We start from the raw sequence: 19,956 nt of genomic DNA on the forward strand, positions 1-19,956 counted from the left end.
TACCATGCTCCTCTGTCCATGGGATTTTCCAGGCAAGAGTACTGGAGTGGTTTGCCATTTCCTTCCCCAGAGGACCTTCCCAACCCAGGGATTGAACCTGGGTCTCCCATATTGTAGGCAGACACTTTACCTCCTGAGCCACCAGGGAAGTCATAATATATTGGGTTAATATATTAATAGTTAAGTCTTTCCATAAATCTAAAATATGGGATGACTAAAAGTCATTCTACTACAGTCAGTTACGTCTCAAGCTAAAATCCCGTTTCTCTGAGGATTTATACTTTTAACACAAGGCTTGGGAAGTCCCAAGACACAGTAATGTTGCAGCCCCCCAGTAACACTATATTCTAGGCATCAATTTTTTTCAATTCAATTCAATCAACATCAAATTTTTCAATTCTTTATTGTAATTCCCAGCCATCTATCTCTTTTCCAATTATCAGAGTATTCCCAGAATATGTACAAATGAAGCCAAAGCAGAAACAGAAAATTGGCAAATAACCATCATTTATCATAATATATTGGGTTGGCTAAAAAGTTCATTGAAGTTTTTCCACACAATGCTATGGAAAAGCCCAAATGAACTTTTTGGCCAACCCAACATGTTAACTCCTAGAGCCTGAGAATTAAAATACCCCAGACCTAAAAGCCCAATTTGATATATCAATCCCACCATGAAGAACCTTATTTCTACCCTAATCTCTAAACACCTAAAATTCCACAAAATTGAATTCACTTATTAAAAACTGCTTTCCACCAAATTAAGTAACCATGTAAATAAATATCCATGCTAAACAATACAGCCAAAAGCAAGCTATATTTGCATTCCATTTAATAACACGTGTTCTAGTATTTTACTATATAACTTCCCCCAATCTTTTCTTCAAAGCTCAAGTTTTAAATTTTTCAATTCAAAAAACACTCCATTTCCTGGGAAAATAATACCCATTTTAAAAATTTAACCCAACTATTCTCCCATGGATTTTTTTCAACCTTTGATCCATCTAGGGAAGAAGAGCTACTATTTACTGAAGGCCTATGAGCCAAGCATTATAATTGGTTATATATTGTCGCTAATTCTTTCAACAACAATGAAAAGTAGGTAATATTATTCACATTTATAGATGAGAGGGTAAATGGTATACAAAAGGAAAAGTTCAGAATGAGAATACTCCACAGTTCACAAATAAATCCAACAAGGATCTCAAATTTTCCTTTTCCATCTAGAGAAGAGAAATTGCAACACTCTTTTCTTCTATCATTTCACCAACCAAAGCTTTGAGCAAGCAATTTATATTCTCCTTTTCCTACCATAATTTCTACCATTCTAACTATGCCAGTTACCAGTTTATTGCCTTTCAGCACCAAATTTACCCTTTGTTGACCAATATGTGAAAATGGATCAGGGTCTTTTAAATATTTTTTGTTTTCCAGGTGACATGATGTTAAGTGTTGTCAGTAGAGGGCACTGGAGAGACAGCACAGGAGGAAACAGCTTTCCTCTCTAGTTCTGGTTCTCTCTGGCCTCTCCTTCATCAGATTTCTAGAGCAGTTATTGGAAAACTGCAGTCGAAGGGCCAAATCCAGCCTGCTGCCTGTTTTTAAATGGCTTGCGGAAACCACTCAAGTGGACCAGCACTTTGAGCTTCAAAGAACAAGACAGAATGTTCCCACCTCTATTTCATCCTCCACTGCCAGCATAGCCTATGCCTCCCTGGCCTGGGGCCATGCCTCACCACTCCCCAGGACCTGTACTTGTCACTACTTACACATTCCTCAATACTCCAGCCAGCTGCCCAAATTGACATGACGCAGATCTCTGAGAGGTGAGAAAGGCATCCTGGGATCTGGATGTAACTGAGGCAGAACGAGAAATTGCACCCCACACCACTACATTCCTGCCAGGTCCCTCTCACTTGGGCTGACTGCTGTGTGTCCCAAGAATGCCTCAGTTGATGGCAAACAGAGCAGGACATGATCTGAACCCTCATTCCAAGTTTGTCCTTCCTTGTTATTCTCCTATAATTGCTTAAAAATTCTTTATGTTAACTTTTCCCTGTTTCAGTTACTGTGTGGTTTCTGTCTCCTGACTGGACCAGACTAAAACAGTAGCATCAGAGGAGTTTTGCAACAGGGGGCTATTCATTAAATTCAACCTGAAAAACAAATTTCATCTTTAAAATGAAGATGAAAATCATTTTATATTTTTAACAAAGACCCTGGAGTTTTTAATCTGCTTTTCATTAGACCTAATTTTTAACAAGTTAGGAGTAACTTTTAATGAGAAATGTATAGAATGTAACATTTAACAAATTGATTTTTTTTAATACTCATGTTTCACCACACACTAGTAAATTTAAAATGGATCAAAGAATTAAACATTGAAAATGAAAGCAGGGAAATATTTATATGAAAGAATTTCTAAGCATAAAAGTAGTAAGAGGGACTTCCCTGGTGGTCCAGTAAGACTCTGTACTTCCAATGCAAGGGGCCCAAGTTCAATCCCTGGTCAGGGAACTATATCCCACATGCCACAACTAAGACCCATCACAGCCAAATAAATAAAAATTGACATTTTTTTTTAAATACCAAAAGAATTCACGTTGGAAAGAAAAAGTAATGAGAGAATCACAGAGGAAATTCCTTACAAATTATTATATAAAAATCTTAAAATTTGGTACACTAAAAAATTATAAAAAAAAAAAAAATAGCAAACTGGGGTTTTCCTGGCAACAGTCAGGGAAGGTACTGTCCTTGTTTTCTAGCCAGGAATGGGGAAACCTGAGAGCCAGAGAGTAAGCAGATGATGAAGGAAATGAAGGAGCTGGAGAAAGGGAACCTTGAGTATGGAGTGTTGATCTTACCTCCTAGCTGTACATTTGTGAAACTGACTGAAATTAGCAGAGTCAAGACTTTAAATAAACACTGCATTACACTGAATTTTGCTGTGCTTCTTGTATCTACAAATGTATACTTTTCACCAAATTTGGGAGGTTTTCTACCATTATTTCTTCAAATACACTTTTTTTTCCCTCCTGCTTCAGTCTCTCCCTCCTCTTCCTCTGGAACTTCTATATCATGATTCTGTATCATTACATTACATTACATTACATACTCTCCCCAGGTTTCAGGCTGGTTGTTGAGGTGGATACACAAGAGAAGACCCGAATAGCACTGTAAGACTTTGAAAACTAAATTAAAATTGGAACCAGAGCCCACAGAAAACAAGCCAAGACATATCAAAACATAACCATGTTAACTGCCTGCTGTAAAAATAAATAAATCGACATTTTCCAGAAGATTTAAACAGAACTCAGAGTCTCATAACATAATATTCAATATGTCCAAGAGAGAATCTGAAATTACTCAACATAAGTGGAAAACCTAAACAACTCCCTAAAGAAAAGGCAAACAACAGATGCCAACTGCAAGATGACCTAAGTGCCAGAATTATCAATGACTGAAAAGCAGCTGTTACAACCATGATCCAAGAAGTCAGGTTGTTGAAATGAATGGAAAGACAGAAGTTTTCAGAAAAGAAACAGGAGTTTCTTTTTTTAAGGAACAGTTTTAGAATAGAAAAATTCAGTAAGTGAAATTTTAAAATTCACGATAGAGATTCACAGCATTATGGAGGTGACAGTACAGTGAGTGAAATTGAAAATAAACATTATAGGTATACTTTGTTTAGTTTTATTACACTTCACAGATACTGTATCTTTTATAAATTGAAGGTTTGTGGAAACCCTATGTCAAGCAAGTCATTTTGGTAATTCTTACAATGTTTCAAAGTTTTTCATAATTATTATATAAGCTATGGTGATCTGTGATCAGTGATCTTTGATGTTACTACAAAAGTATTTTTTAATTAAGGCATGCACAATGTTTTTTAGAAATAATGTTATTGTACACTTAATAGACCACAGTATGGTGTGAACATAAATTTTATATACACTCAGTTCAGTTCAGTTGCTCAGTCGTGTCCAATTCTTTGCGATCCCATGGACTGCAGCACGCCAGGCTTCCCTGTCCATCACCAACTCTCAGAGTTTACTCAAACTCATGTCCATAGCTTTGGTGATGCCATCCAACCATCTCATCCTCTGTCATCCCCTTTTCCTCCTGCCCTCAATCTTTCCCAGCATCAGGGTTTTTTCAAATGAGTCAGTTCTTTGCATCAAGTGGCCAAAGCAGTATATGCACTAGGAAATAGAAAATTTCTTTTGGTTCAATGTATTACAATATTTGCTTTATTGTGATGGCCTGGAACTGAACTTGCAATATCTCTGAGGTATGCCTGTATTATATACAAGCTAGAGAAGGAAAAAAGAATAAAAAGAATTGAAACAGTCTTAGAGATCTGTAGAACGATATCAAAGGAACCAATATTCATGATACAGAAGTCCCAGAGGAAGAGGAGACAGAGACTGAAATAGGAGGGGGAAAAAAAGTGTATTTGAAGAAATAATGGTAGAAAACCTCCCAAATTTGGTGAAAAGTATAAATTTGTAGATCCAAGAAATACAGCAAAATTCAGATGGATAAACTTAAAGAAAATCATAGGTAGACACATCACAATCAACCTGCTTAAAGCCAAAAAATAAAGGAAAAACTTAAAAGCAGACAAAAAATTACCAAATGAATCATATAGGTGAACAAAAATTCATATGATGGCATTCAGGTCAGAAAATAGTGGAACACTTTAAAATAACTAATTATTGGTTCAAATGGCTTCTAAAATCTTTTCTGTGAATTGCAAATCAAATATGATGTTTGGATATAACTGGATTAGCAACTGTACACACACAAAAAAGGAGATACTGAATAATCCACTAAAGCTTACTACCTTCTCTGCCTGAAGATTAGAGAGAAAAAGGAAAGGCCTTGCTATTTATTCTCCATAGAGTAATGATTCTCAAAATGTAGTCCAATGCCCCTGGGGAAGCCAAGACTTTCAAGGGAATTTCAGAAGGTCAAAACTTTTCACAATAAATTCTAAGACATTATTTACCTAGGTTGACATTTATTTGACAGTGAAAAACCAACAGTGGGTAAAACTGCTGCCCTCTTAACATGAACCAAGGCAGTGGCACCAAACTGTACTAGAAAACACTATATTCTTTCCCACTATACTCAGAGAAAAGAAGGAAAAGAAAGCAAGTTTTATTTTAAACATCTTTGATGAAGTAATAAAAATTACTGGGTTTTAAAAATCTCAACCCTTGAGTGATACTCTGTGTGGCAAAATGGGAGGTACACAAAAAGTACTTCTGCTGTGTGCTGAAGTTTAGTGGTTGTCTCAAGGAAAAACTTTTGTGCAACTGTTTGAGTTGCAAGCTCAACTAACTACTTTTTCATGGAAACTATTTCACTTGAAAGAACAACTGAAATGAAAACAATGATTATTGCAAATGGATATTTGGCAAGCATATTCTCAAATATGAACAAAATATCTCTATCATTTCAAATAAAACCACTGACAGTATTTACTGCCAATGATAAAATCCAGGCTTTCAAGCAAAAAAGTAAAGTGTTGTAAGACCTGTATCAGCTAAAACAAATTTGACATCCTCCTAACACTTTCTGTTGAGACCAGTGGTGATATTAATAATTGTGATTTGGGAATACTGTATAGTGAAATGTGTGTTTGGAAGATCTGCTTAACCCAGGGAGCTAATAATATTAATATTTTCCAAATGTCCAATGCATTTCAAAGTTACAACATAAGGTTACAATACTACATGTGGGTGAAAGATTCATTCAAAGTATAACAGAGGTCAAAGGTTTTCAATCTAACAGAGCCTGCAGAGTTCACTGATAAAGTTTCTGATTTCATATTGCAACTAACCTTTATGAAATTACTACCTGTAGAATTTAAGTGTTTTATCAAAGAATATCCACCATTGTCTGAAAAGGCTACTAAAATACTACTCCCTTTTCCAACTACATTATCTGTGTGAGGCTGAATTTTCTTCATGTACTTTTAAACATGGCAACATATTGAATTAAAAAGTAGATATAAAAATCTAGCTGCCTCGAAATAAATGCAAAAGAAGCAAAGGAGACCATAGCAAAAATCAACAAAGCCAAAAGCTGGTTCTTTGAAAGGATAAATAAAATTGACAAACCATTAGCCAGACTCATCAAGAAACAAAGGGAGAAAAATCAAATCAATAAAATTAGAAATGAAAATGGAGAGATCACAACAGACAACATACAAATGCAAAGGATCATAAGAGACTACTATCAGCAATTATATGCCAATAAAATGGACAACGTGGAAGAAATGGACAAATTCTTAGAAAAGTACAACTTTCCAAAACTGAACCAGGAAGAAATAGAAAATCTTAACAGACCCATCACAAGCACGGAAATTGAAACTGTAATCAGAAATCTTCCAGCAAATAAAAGCCCAGGTCAGACGGCTTCACAGCTGAATTCTACCAAAAATTTAGAGAAGAGCTAACACCTATCCTGCTCAAACTCTTCCAAAAAATTGCAGAGGAAGGTAAACTTCCAAATTCATTCTATGAGGCCACCATCACCCTAATACCAAAACCTGACAAAGATGCCACAAAAAAGGAAAACTACAGGCCAATATCACTGATGAACATAGATGCAAAAATCCTTAATAAAATTCTAGCAATCAGAATCCAACAACACATTAAAAAGATCATACACCATGACCAAGTGGGCTTTATCCCAGGAATGCAAGGATTCTTCAATATCCGCAAATCAATCAATGTAATACACCACATTAACAAATTGAAAAATAAAAGCCATATGATTATCTCAATAGATGCAGAGAAAGCCTTCGATAAAATTCAACATCCATTTATGATAAAAACGCTCCAGAAAGCAGGAATAGAAGGAACATACCTCAACATAATAAAAGCTATATATGACAAACCCACAGCAAACATTATCCTCAATGGTGAAAAATTGAAAGCATTTCCCCTGAAGTCAGGAACAAGAAAAGGGTGCCCACTCTCACCACTACTATTCAACATAGTTTTGGAAGTTTTGGCCACAGCAATCAGAACAGAAAAAGAAATAAAAGGAATCCAAATTGAAAAGGAAGAAGTAAAACTCTCACTGTTTGCAGATGACATGATTCTCTACATAGAAAACCCTAAAGACTCCACCAGAAAATTACTAGAGCTAATCAATGAATATAGTAAAGTTGCAGAATATAAAATCAACACACAGAAATCCCCTGCATTCCTATACACTAATAATGAGAAAATAGAAAGAGAAATTAAGAAAACAATTCCATTCACCATTGCAACGAAAAGAATAAAATACTTAGGAATATATCTACCTAAAGAAACTAAAGACCTATATATAGAAAACTATAAAACACTGGTGAAAGAAATCAAAGAGGACACTAATAGATGGAGAAATATACCATGTTCATGGATTGGAAGAATCAATATAGTGAAAATAAGTATACCACCCAAAGCAATCTATAGATTCAATGCAATCCCTATCAAGCTACCAACAGTATTTTTCACAGAGCTAGAACAAATAATTTCACAATTTGTATGGAAATACAAAAAACCTCAAATAGCCAAAGCTATCTTGAGAAAGAAGAATGGAACTGAAGGAATCAACCTGCCTGATTTCAGGCTCTACTACAAAGCCACAGTCATCAAAACAGTATGGTACTGGCACAAAGACAGAAATATAGATCAATGGAACAAAATAGAAAGCCCAGAGATAAACCCACACACCTATGGACACCTTATCTTTGACAAAGGAGGCAAGAATATACAATGGATTAAAGACAATCTCTTTAACAAGTGGTGCTGGGAAAACTGGTCAACCACTTGTAAAAGAATGAAACTAGACCACTTTCTAACACCATACACAAAAATAAACTCAAAATGGATTAAAGATCTAAACATACGGCCAGAAACTATAAAAATCTTAGAGGAGAACATAGGCAAAACACTCTCCGACATACATCACAGCAGGATCCTCTATGACCCACCTCCCAGGATATTGGAAATAAAAGCAAAAATAAACAATTGGGATCTAATTAAAATTAAAAGTTTCTGCACAACAAAAGAAACTATAAGCAAGGTGAAAAGACAGCCTTCAGAATGGGAGAAAATAATAGCAAATGAAGCAACTGACAAACAACTAATCTCAAAAATATACAAGCAACTCCTACAGCTCAAAAATAAACGACCCAGTCAAAAAATGGGCCAAAGAACTAAATAGACATTTCTCCAAAGAAGACATACAGATGGCTAGCAAACACATGAAAAGATGCTCAACATCACTCATTATCAGAGAAATGCAAATCAAAACCACAATGAGGTACCATTTCACGCCAGTCAGAATGGCTGCGATACAAAAGTCTACAAGCAATAAATGCTGGAGAGGATGCGGAGAAAAGGGAACCCTCTTATACTGTTGGTGGGAATGCAAACTAGTACAGCCACTATGGAGAACAGTGTGGAGATTCCTTAGAAAACTGGAAATAGAACTGCCATACGACCCAGCAATCCCACTGCTGGGCATACACACCAAGGAAACCAGAATTGAAAGAGACACATGTACCCCAATGTTCATCACAGCACTGTTTATAATAACCAGGACATGGAAGCAACCTAGATGTCCATCAGCAGATGAATGGATAAGAAAGCTGTGGTACATATACACAATGGAGTATTACTCAGCCATTTAAAAGAATACATTTGAATCAGTTCTAATGAGGTGGATGAAACTGGAGCCTATTATACAGAGTGAAGTAAGCCAGAAAGAAAAACACCAATACAGTATACTAACGCATATATATGGAATTTAGAAAGATGGTAACGACAACCCTGTATGCGAGACAGCAAAAGAGACACAGATGTATAGAACAGTCTTTTGGACTCTGTGGGAGAGGGAGAGGGTGGGAAGATTTGGGAGAATGGCAATGAAACATGTATAATATCATATAAGAAACGAATCGCCAGTCCAGGTTCGATGCAGGATACAGGAAGCTTGGTGCTGGTGCATTGGGGTGACCCAGAGGGATGGTATGGGGAGGGAGGTAGGAGGGGGGTTCAGGATGGGGAACACGTGTACACCCATGGCGGATGCATGTTGATGTATGGCAAAACCAATACAATATTGTAAAGTAAAAAAATAAATAAAATTTTAAAAAAATCTAGCTGTTTCTTTTTAAATAAGACATATAAACAAGAAACAATGTCACTGTTCTCACCCAATTTGTTTTAAGAAATTATTTTCCATTAAAGTTACATTAATATACATGTATACAGACATATATATATACACACACACATATATACACACATACATGTCTACACAATTATATATGGGTCCATGCACCACATACCAAAAACTTTTTTAGAACACCTTCATTATTTTTTAAAATGTAAAGAGATTATGGGTTCAAAAAGTTTGAGAATTACTGCTCTTGGGAAGGTACCTGATGATCAGAATGAGAGAAATGGGGATTTCAATAGAGATAATATAGGCTCTGGATGAACAAAGCATCCCGCCTTTGAGGGTTTTTTTTTTTTTTTTTTTTACTTACTCATATCCCAGTGGAGTAGGAAATGGCAACCCACTCCAGTATTCTTGCCTGGAAAATTCCATGAACAGAGGAGCCTGGAGGGCTACAGTTCATGGACACAAAGAGTCAGACATGACTGAGCATGCATACTACACACAGGCCCAAGGTCTCAAGGCAGTCCCTGAGCAAGGAGAAAATCCCAAAGAAAGGGAAAGGGCAGGCTCTGGAATGTTTCAGGACAAGCAGCTGGAGGAGATAAAGGGCCCAATAACCTTCATCTGAAAAGTCACAGTCCAGTGGGAAGATGTCTAAAGTATCAAAGATCCCTGCCCCAAATGGACTGTGAGAACTGAGAGGAGTGTTCTAAAGTCCCTGCTGCTCTGTATTTCAAGAAAATTTGCAGTTAGATTCACAGGATGGCAGTTATCTGTCCTTGACTCATTCTTGGCCTGCTCAGGACCCCTCTGGCACCAGAGGGGAAATACAGGAAAGGATGGTTGGTTGCTGGGCTGCTAACAAACTGGTCAAGGACTTGGATGAGTTTCAAAGATATGACTGTGGCACTGTTTACAACATGGGGGACAGAGATAGTTAGGGAGTTTGAGACTGACATGTACACACTGCTATACTTAAAACAGATAATCCACAAGGTCCTACTGAATAGTATAGGGAACTCTGCTCAATTTTATGTGGTAGCCCCGATGGTAGGGGAGTTTGGGAGAGAACAGATACATGTTTATGCACGGCTGAGTCACTACTGCTGTGCACCTGAAACTATCACAACATTGTTAATCAGCTATACTCCAATATAAAATGAAAAGTTAAAAAAAAAAGATACAACTGTGGAATTCATCCAGATGAAGTAGGCTTTGCTAGACCCTTCTCAGCAAAAAACACAGAATAAGATGCAGGAGAACTACAGAAATAGCATCACGTGGGCATCATTATCAAGGAACCCAGTTTTATCTCCTGGTTGGAGAAAAAGGATGAGATGATTACAGAGAAGGGTGAAAATCTCCAAACACCTGTCCAGACTTGTTGCTGTTTAGATGCTAAGTCATGTCTGACTCTTTTGCAACCCTATGGACTATAGCCCGCCAGGTTCCTCTGTCTATGGGATTTTACAGGCAAGAATACTAGATTGGATTGCCATTTCCTTCTCCAGGGGATCTTCCCAACCTAGAGGTCAAACCTCATCTGCTTCATTGGCAGGTGGATTCCTTACCACTGAGCCACCTAGGCAGCATGTCCAGATTTGTAGATTTTACTTAAAATTAAAGGGTCAAATCTTAGGCAAGATTTTTTCAGATAAAAGTCACCTACTTGTGTGAAGATGGAGGGAAGTCATCTTAGAGAAGAACTCTGAATGTAATCAGTACAGTCCATAGGATCACACAGAGTCAGACAAAACTGAAGTAACTTAGCACACACATGCATAATCAGTACAAGATCTAACTTTACTCAACACAAGAAAATTGCTACTGGTGAGAAATGCTGTGAATGTAATTAATGTGGAAAATATTTCAGGACTACTCCTATGCATATAGAAATACATAATGAGGAGAAACCCTAAGAGTGTAAGAACTATGGGAAGGCCTTTGATTCTCACTCATCCCTTCAGATACATGTGAGAATTCACACTAGCATAGAACACTATGAACATAAGTAGTGTTTTCAAGTCTTTAGCAGCAGATCTGTCTCTGGATGGCACAAGAGAATTCATACTGGAGACAATCTCTATAAATGTAATTGATATGGAAAGGCATCAGTGTAAATTCTACCTGCACTGCACACATAAGACCGATGAGAAACTCTTTGAAGGCCAAGACTGTGGAAAAATCTTTAGGAAGCACTTGCATTTAATGTACACATGAGAACTCACACTGAAGAAAACCCTATACTTGCAATCAATATGAAAAATTCTTTGTAGTAGCTTTTCCCTTAGTGTGTACAACAGAATACAAAATGGAACTCTGAGACTGTGGGAAATCTTTTAGTGTTACTTCATCCCTTAGTAAACATGACAAACCACATCAGAGAAAAGCCCTATGAATGTACTCAGTACAGAAAATCCTTCCACTGATGTTCTTTGTTTACTTACTGTGCATAACAGCATACTCAGTGGGGAGAATTCTTATGTATGCAACTAGTGTTGGAAAGCACTTATTGATCTTTCATCCCTTAGACAATCTAAGAGAATTCATACTGGACAGAAATCTCATGAATGTTACTAATGAGTCGGAGGCAATTTCTCTGCCCTTACGTAATGGATGAGCAATCACACCAGGGAGAAACACCTTGAATGTCATCAGTGTCATCGAGCCTTCTATTTTGCACAAGATAAATGACACAACAGAAATACATAAGTAAAGTATATGCCTCATCTTTTACACTGGAGAAAATTTCTTTAATGTAATTAGCAACTTTTTGGGTATGTGACTAGTACAGTCACACAGGGCTCCAGGCTTGAAGTTCAATACCAGGTTGCTATCTTAAAATTCTTAACTTTATTTTTGAGCTTATATTTCTTGTAAGTGAAATTGTCTGGGACAATGAGGCATGTGCTGGAAGCTTGGAAGCTCATGCAGAGTCCTTCCTCCTGCCACCCCCTGCCTCTTGGGGACAAACTCTATATATTAATATATATGAGAGTTCTGAGATTATTTTTACAGCTAAATATTATACCAAAAGTCCCCTTTGATACTCATATACAAAATTATGCCAAAAGTGGGTGCAACTTTCTCTACAAGTACTAAAACAATACTAAAAGAAATACATACATGCATCTGTGGACCTAGGCTAGCACCCTTGATTATGTACCAATACTACAACTACAAGACGGCTGCAGACTTAACAGGTTAAAGCACTAACTTCCCAAAGCACTTAAATTGATTCAGAAACTGTACTATTAAAAACATAGCATTCTACGATTCACATTATGTACTAGAGAAGCATTTATCTAGCATTAACAGACACAAAACGACAGCAAGTGCCGGAAACAAAGCCCACATATTTCAACCCCGATCCTCATCGCCACCAGAAGTAGTTTTGTTCCTCAACAACTGCTTTTCTAAAACAACAAATGTGATGTACCAACACCTCAAGGGATAACTCCAACTTAAAATCAACCCAGAGTTTTCACATGCTAAAATATTTGGCAAGTTCTTCCTCCTACATTGGATTCCTGTTGGTCTATCAGATTCCACCTTTCAAAGATTTCAGGAAAACAGACACATTCTTTCTTTGCCACTCATTTCGAGTTTCCCTTATTGGATACTTGGGAAACATTCCCCTTCATAGTTCCTGTCCCCCTTTCTTATATGCTTCCTCCTTCAACCACCAAAAGAATAAATTAAAGTTACATTTAAACTAATTTTTAACTATTTTTAAAATCAATAGGGAAAAACCTTCTAGGGCATCTATCAAACTTTAGGAGAGAATAAAGTATGTCTGAACATTAGCAAAAAAAAAAAAAGTAGTTTCAGGATTAGTATCCAAAAGCCTTAATTACCCAGAAAAGGGTTAAATCTTGGTCATCTCATATATCAGGAATCCTAAAATACGACTTTACAGAAGAAAAGGACCAGACTATGGGTAATAATACGCCTAGTCTCCTGAGATTCTTTCAGTGCTTCACAAACTTTCAGATACAGCTGCTCCTTTTTCCTAATCTACTAGTGGCTTTTATTCTTCATATGCTCTTCACCTGGGTCTTTTTGCCAGGATTCAGTTGCTTTAAGATCCTTAAGATACAGGTACCAAGTCTCTTTGCGCCTGTAGTCAGTAAAGTTGATGAAGGCACCCTGAGTCCTGAAAAGTTAAAACAATATGTTAGATAAATTAATTCTGCCCTATCTGCAGCCTCTGAACTTCCAACAGTTATTTTTCTTTTCAAACAAATATTTGTATCGTATTTTTCTGATTCATTGATATTGATGCATTGTTAAGAACGTGGAAAATACAAAAAGTGCAATCAAGAAAGAAAGTATTACATAGAAGCCTTAAAAATTAAAGCATCTACTCTGAAGAAATTAGGGCAGGTATTTTTTAGAAAGAGAAAATTAAGGGTAGGGAAAGAATGCCTACATAAATTAAGACACCAAGGAGGACTGCTCTTCCAGCAATCATAAAAAGTAGGGACTTTCAATACATAAAATGAAAGGGAAATTTTTCAGAGAAAATGGAGTAGGTAATACTTCTGCTTGTTCTACCTTCCTTCTGTTCACGTTACCTGCACTGAATACACAATCTATCTCCACATGCTTCTTCCATTCCTGGAGAAAGTGTGTCTTCAGAAAACCTCCATTACTGCTTCTTCTAAAAACTATTTTTAAAAATTCTTAATTTTTCCCACCTCCAAAGGTGAGAGGTCACAACGGGAAGACCTGTGAGTGAAGCAGGCAGAAAACCCACCACGGAAGTTGAGCGACCCTCAGGAGTTCAGAGGTGTCTACCTGAAAACGATGGTTCCCAAGGAATGGCCTTTGGAGAGAGGACAGGGCCTCCCAGAGTCACTCCGCCCACAGAGGAAGGTAACCCACATGCCTTAAGGAAAGGGGAAACCACGCCCTAATGGCAGTGAAGCTCAGTTTTAGGATGGCGCTTCTCCTCCCAGGAGGCCTTGCGCATTGGGGAGTTCAGCAAACGTCAGCCAATGAGAGCAGCTTTCTCCGGCCCCGCCCCTGCTGTGTTCCAGAAGGAGGAGGCTCTTCAGAGCTCAGTGCTAGAGTTATAAAGAAATTTGGTAACTGCTGGCGAAGAGCACATGCAGCGAGGGATAGCAGGAGCAAAAAACAGACGAATAGTTAAATGTGAAAGGCCAAAGAGCAAAAGAAACAAAGAACAAAGGTTACTTTCTGTGAGGCTAGGTAGAGGAACTAGCTGGCCAAGTGGAGCGCTGAGGTGAGAAAAGAATTGCTTATCAACGGACTAGGCAGAGCAGAGCAAAGGAACCAAGGCATTAAGCCAGAATGAATGGCTGGGCTGAGCCAGGAGAAAACATTTCAACTCTTAGAAGTTTCTGAATAACTAACGAAAATAGCCTTTTCTTTCCTGACTTTTGATATTCTTTCCATCTATAGCAGTAGTCCCTGACCTTTTTGGCACCAGGGGTTCTTTTTGTGGAAGACAGGTTTTCCAAGACTGGGGTTGGGGGAGGGGGTGGTTTGGTGCTGGGGACCAGCCCCAGCTGATCCAGGGTATTCGAAGGAGAGATGGCCTAGGCGACTATTTATATGCTAATTAGAGATATAAAGAATAATAGAATGAGGATAGCTCAGTAGGAAAATTCAGTGGAGAAACGAGGCTGAGTAGCTTGGTTTACGCGGGAGACCAATAAAACTTCAAGACAAGAAGTTTGCACCACTTACATAGGCCGCAGGCGCCCTCTCAAATAGCGGAAGATGCCTCACCCTAGACACCTTCTCGAGTGGGTCTTAGAAGCCCAGGCATAATTAGTAAGCGTGGTGGGTTCCGCGCTCCAGATGGAGACTCAGCTGGAAGTTAAAGGGAAGAATGACATGGGGAGACCAAGCGTTGGTGAGCAAGGCCCGTAGCTTTATTTTCAACAGGGGCTTATATACCCTAAGTTACACATAGAGGATAATAGGGGATGCAAAGTCAGCAGTCTTTGATTCTTATCAAAAACCAGGGTTTCTTTCTTGCAAATTTATCGTATACAAATGGTTTAGGTGATTTACATCATCTTCTGGCCAGAAGGCCTACTAACATTTTATGACTCTTGACAAGGACTTATCAACAAAGACTTATTTTCTCTAAGAGTAATTATTTTAAGGTTTGGCGCCATCTTCCAAAGATAAAATTGCATTCCTATAGGGCGGATGTGTAATGGGTTTACAACAAAGGAAAGAATTTATTACCTTAAGGGTCTAAAGTTACTAACACCAAGGCCACTACTTATTTTTTCTATATACCAACTATTAATTAATACATATTCAAGGATACAATTCAGGGGATGTGAAAACTTGGCAATAAACATTGACTCATCAATGAAATCCTTTACTAGTTTATTCTGACAGTTTCTAACTCTCTGAGAGGCTCTAAGCTATTTGAATATCTTAAGCTTCCCGCGCCTCTCGAGGCTGGGAGACTGTAAACAATCGTATGCATAGCTGCAGGAGTCCAGGTAAACTTGTCAGGCGAGTTAGAGAGCCATCTGAGGGGTTTGAATTTAAACACTCCTAATTGCCCAGGAACTTTATTAATTGGAACTGTAAGTTAACTCTTTGACAGAGAGAGCGAGATGGTGGTAGGGGACAGCCCCCAGTAAAGTCAGAGGTGAGAGCACAAAGCAATAAAGTAGGCAGACTCTGGTTTTTTGGGGGGGTAGATGCTCGAGAATATCCGGGCGGACTCCTGAGGCTCGATCCCGCCTTTGCGTATGCCGAGCCTCCTTCCTCATGACCTTTGTCACGAGTGGAATGCCTCACCGGCTCCCGGCAGTTTGGGATGATTCAAGTGCATTATATTTATTGTGCACCTTATTTCTATTATTATTTCAGGCCTGCCTCAGATCATCGGGCATTAGATCCTGAAGGCTGGGGACCACTGCTCTACAGACTCTTCATTTAGCTTGTAATGCTCGAAATTCTCCAAGCCAGGCTTCAGCAATACGTGAACTGTGAACTTCCAGATGTTCAAGCTGGTTCTAAAAAAAGGCAGAGGAACCAGAGATCAAATTGCCAACATCCGCTGGATCATCATAAAAGCAAGAGAGTTCCAGAAAAAACATCTATTTCTGCTTTATTGACTATGCCAAAGCCTTTGACTGTGTGAATCACAATAAACTGGAAAATTCTGAAAGAGATGGGAATACCAGACCACCTGACCTGCCTATTGAGAAACCTGTATGCAGGTCAGGAAGCAACAGTTAGAACTGGACGTGGAACAACAAACTGGTTCCAAATAGGAAAGGGAGTATGTCAAGGCTGTATATTGTCACCCTGGTTAATTAACTTATATGCGGAGTATATTATGAGAAATGCTGGGCTGGAGGAAGCACAAGCTAGAATCAAAATTGCCGGGAGAAATATCAATAACCTCAGATATGTAGATGATACCACCCTTATGGCAGAAAGTGAAGAAGAACTAAAGAGTCTCTTGATGAAAATGAAAGAGGAGAGTGAAAAAGTTGGCTTAAAGCTCAACATTCAGAAAACGAAGATCATGGCATCCGGTCCCATCACTTCATGGGAAATAGATGGCGAAACAGTGGTAACAGTGGCTGACTTTATGTTTGGGGGCTCCAAAATCACTGCAGATGGTGACTGCAACCATGAAATTAAAAGATGCTTACTCCTTGGAAGGAAAGTTATGACCAACCTAGACAGCATATTAAAAAGCAGAGACATTACTTTGCCAACAAAGATCCGTCCAGTCAAGGCTATGGTTTTTCCAGTGGTCATGTATGGATGTGAGAGTTGGACTATAAAGAAAACTGAGCACAGAAAAATTGATGCTTTTGAACTGTGGTGTTGGAGAAGACTCTTGAGAGTCCCTTGGACTGCAAGGAGATCTAACCAATACAGCCTAAAGGAGATCAGTCCTGGGTGTTCATTGGAAGGACTGATGTTGAAGCTGAAACTCCAGTACTTTGGCCACCTGATGCGAAGAGCTGACTCATTTGAAAAGACCTTGATGCTGGGAAAGATTGAGGGCAGAAGGAGAAGGGGATGACAGAGGATGAGATGGTTGGATGGCATCACTGACTGAATGGACATGGGTTTGGGCAGACTCTGGGAGTTGGTGATAGGGAGCCCTGGCGTGCTGCAGTTCAAACGGTCGCAAAGAGTCGGACATGACTGAGTGATTGAACTGATAGTTGCCTTGAGCACAAAGGCATTCTCCTTACTTCATTTTCCTGTTCATTGATAAGTTTAGACTAGCTATGTCATTAAAATTAACTCCCAGTATTACCACTAATTTATACCTTTGAAAATGTATAAATGACAAGGTACTTGAACATATAAGTATCCTCAGGAGAATTTGTTTGTGTTTCCGTCAGGCATGCGTGCTAAGTCGCTTCAGTTGTGTCTGACTCTTTGCAACCCCATAGACTGTAGCCTGCCAGGCTCTTCTGTCGATGGGATTCTCCAGGCAAGAATACTGGAGTAGGTTGCCATGCCCTCCTCCAGGGGATCTTCCCAACCCAGGAATGGAACCATGGTGGGAATTAATGTTCAAACATTGGCTGTGCATAATAAAATCACTTGAAGAGCTTGTTAGAAAAACAGATTTCTGGGTCCTACTCCAAACTTTCTGATTTAGCACGTTTAAGGTGAGGCCCCAAAATTTGTGTTTTGTTTGTTTTTATATAATTAATATGTAGCACTATATTAGTTTCAGGTGTACAACATAATGATTTGACACTTGAATATATATTGTGAAATGATCACACAGACTCTGGTTACCATCTATATATAGTTACAAAACATTTTTCTTATGAGAACTTTTAAGATCTACTCTTAGCAACTTTCAAATAGGCGGTATAGTGTTGTTAACTCTACTCAGTCTCTTGTACATTACATACCCAGGACTTAGACACTTTATAATTGGAAATTTGCACCTTTGATCTCCTTCACGTATTTCATGCAGCCCCATTCCCCACTTCTAGCAAGCACAGATCTGTTCTCTGTATCTATGAGCTTGTACTTTTTTTTCAGACTACAGATAAGTGAGATCATATGGCGTTTATATTTCTGTCTGACTTATTTCACCTAGCATAAAGTCCTCCACATCTACCCTTGTTGTTGCAAATGGCAAGATTTCATTCTTTTTAATGGCTGAGTAATAATTCCAGTGTATGTGTATCTCACATCTTCTTTATCTATTGATAAAGAATGTGTATCTCACATCTTTTCTTGCATATCTTTCCTATTGTAAATAAAGCTGTGATGAAATTAGGGGTGCGTATGTCTTCTCTAATTAGTGTTTTCGTTTTCTTCAGATAAATACATAGGAGTGGGGTTGCTGGAATGTATGGTAGTTCTATTTTTAATTTTTCTGATGAGCCTTAATACAATCTCCCACAGTGGCCAAACCAATTTCATTTCCACCATCTGTAGATACGGGCTCCCATTTCTCCACATTCTTGCCAATACTTGTTATTTTTTGTGTTTCTGTCAATAGCCATTCTGACAGATGTAAGGTAATAGCTCATTGTAGTTCTGATTTGTATTTCCCTGATGATTAGAGATACTGGGCTTCTTTTCTGTACCTGTTAGCCACCTTTACATCTTAATAATATGCACTTTTAATAAATTCCCAGCTGATACTGTTGCTGTTGTTCTGGGGACCACATTTTGAGAACTACTGCTCTAGCATATTTAATAGGTAGAGTTTACTGAATTTCAGGCATTCTACTAAATGAGGGATTTATTCTACATGCAATTCTTTATCAAAACTATAACAGATGGGGTTAATATTTGTCTAACAGGAGAGAAACCCTGACTTAGGAGGATGAATGATATTGTTCATTCTCAGAGAAGGCTACTGAAGTTTACAAAAAACATACCTATCCACCTTCAGACCAGCCACCAGCTTCACATTCTTCTTTGACCTAAACAAGCAGGCACAGGACACTATTGACCTATGGTTTAAAATACTTGTGCTGATAAAGACAGGCATATAGGCCACTGGAACAGAATAGAGAGCCCAGAAATAAACCCTCCCATATACAGTCAAATCGTGCCAAGATCATTGAATAGAGAAGGGTAGTCTTTTAAAATAGGTAGTGCTGGGAACACTGTATATCTACATGCAAACAAAGGTGGACCTTTACTTAACATTATGCACAAAAATTAATTCAAAATGGATCAAGGCCCTAAATGTAAGACCAAAATAATAAAATTCTTAGAAGAAAACATAGGACAAAAGCTTCATGACTTTGGACTTAGTAATGATTTTTTTGGATGTGACATCAAAGGCACAGGTAACAAAAGAAAAAAAATAGACAAACTGGACTTCATGAAAATGTTTGTACACCAGAAAACTGTCCACAGAGTAAGAAGGCAACCCACAAAATGGGAGAATAGGAGAAAATATTTTCAAATCATATATTTGATAAAGGATCAATATCCAGAACACACAGAGAACTCCTAAAATTCAACAATAAAAAAGCAAACAGCCTGATTCAAAAATTGGCAAAGGATTTGAACACACATTTCTTCATAGAAGATGTACAAATGGCCAATAAGCACGTGAAAAGATTGTGAACATCACTAATCAGTGGGGAAATGCATATCAAAACTACGAGAAACCACCTCACACCTATTAGTATGGCTACTGCTGAAAACAAAACAGAAAACAAATGGTGGCAAGAATGTGGAGAAATTGGAGCCCTTGTACTCTGTTAGTAGAAAAATAAGATCATACAGCTGCTGTGCAAAACAGTATAGTAGTTC

The 19,956-nt window shown here is 38.1% G+C and overlaps 1 long non-coding RNA gene across 3 annotated transcripts in view; it reads right to left on the reverse strand.

Moving 5' to 3' along the window:
- Positions 1-14,169, reverse strand: part of LOC147371719 (uncharacterized) — a 46,525-nt gene extending 32,356 nt beyond the window's left edge. For 2 of the 3 annotated variants that reach the window (XR_015163712.1, XR_015163711.1), the window contains exons 1-2: positions 13,990-14,150; positions 13,242-13,345 (exon numbers count right to left, since the gene is read on the reverse strand). This is a non-coding gene — a long non-coding RNA (uncharacterized LOC147371719). Of the gene's footprint in view, positions 1-13,241; positions 13,346-13,989 lie in introns of all 3 variants that reach the window. The other variant, XR_015163710.1, reaches the window with a different exon arrangement.
- Positions 14,170-19,956: the final 5,787 nt, after the last annotated feature.

This window comes from Bos grunniens, chromosome 5 (genome assembly GCF_055505025.1).
Source record: "Bos grunniens cultivar Pamir isolate PY7600 chromosome 5, Bosgru_T2T1.0, whole genome shotgun sequence".
In the NCBI taxonomy this organism is placed as follows: domain Eukaryota; kingdom Metazoa; phylum Chordata; class Mammalia; order Artiodactyla; family Bovidae; genus Bos; species Bos grunniens.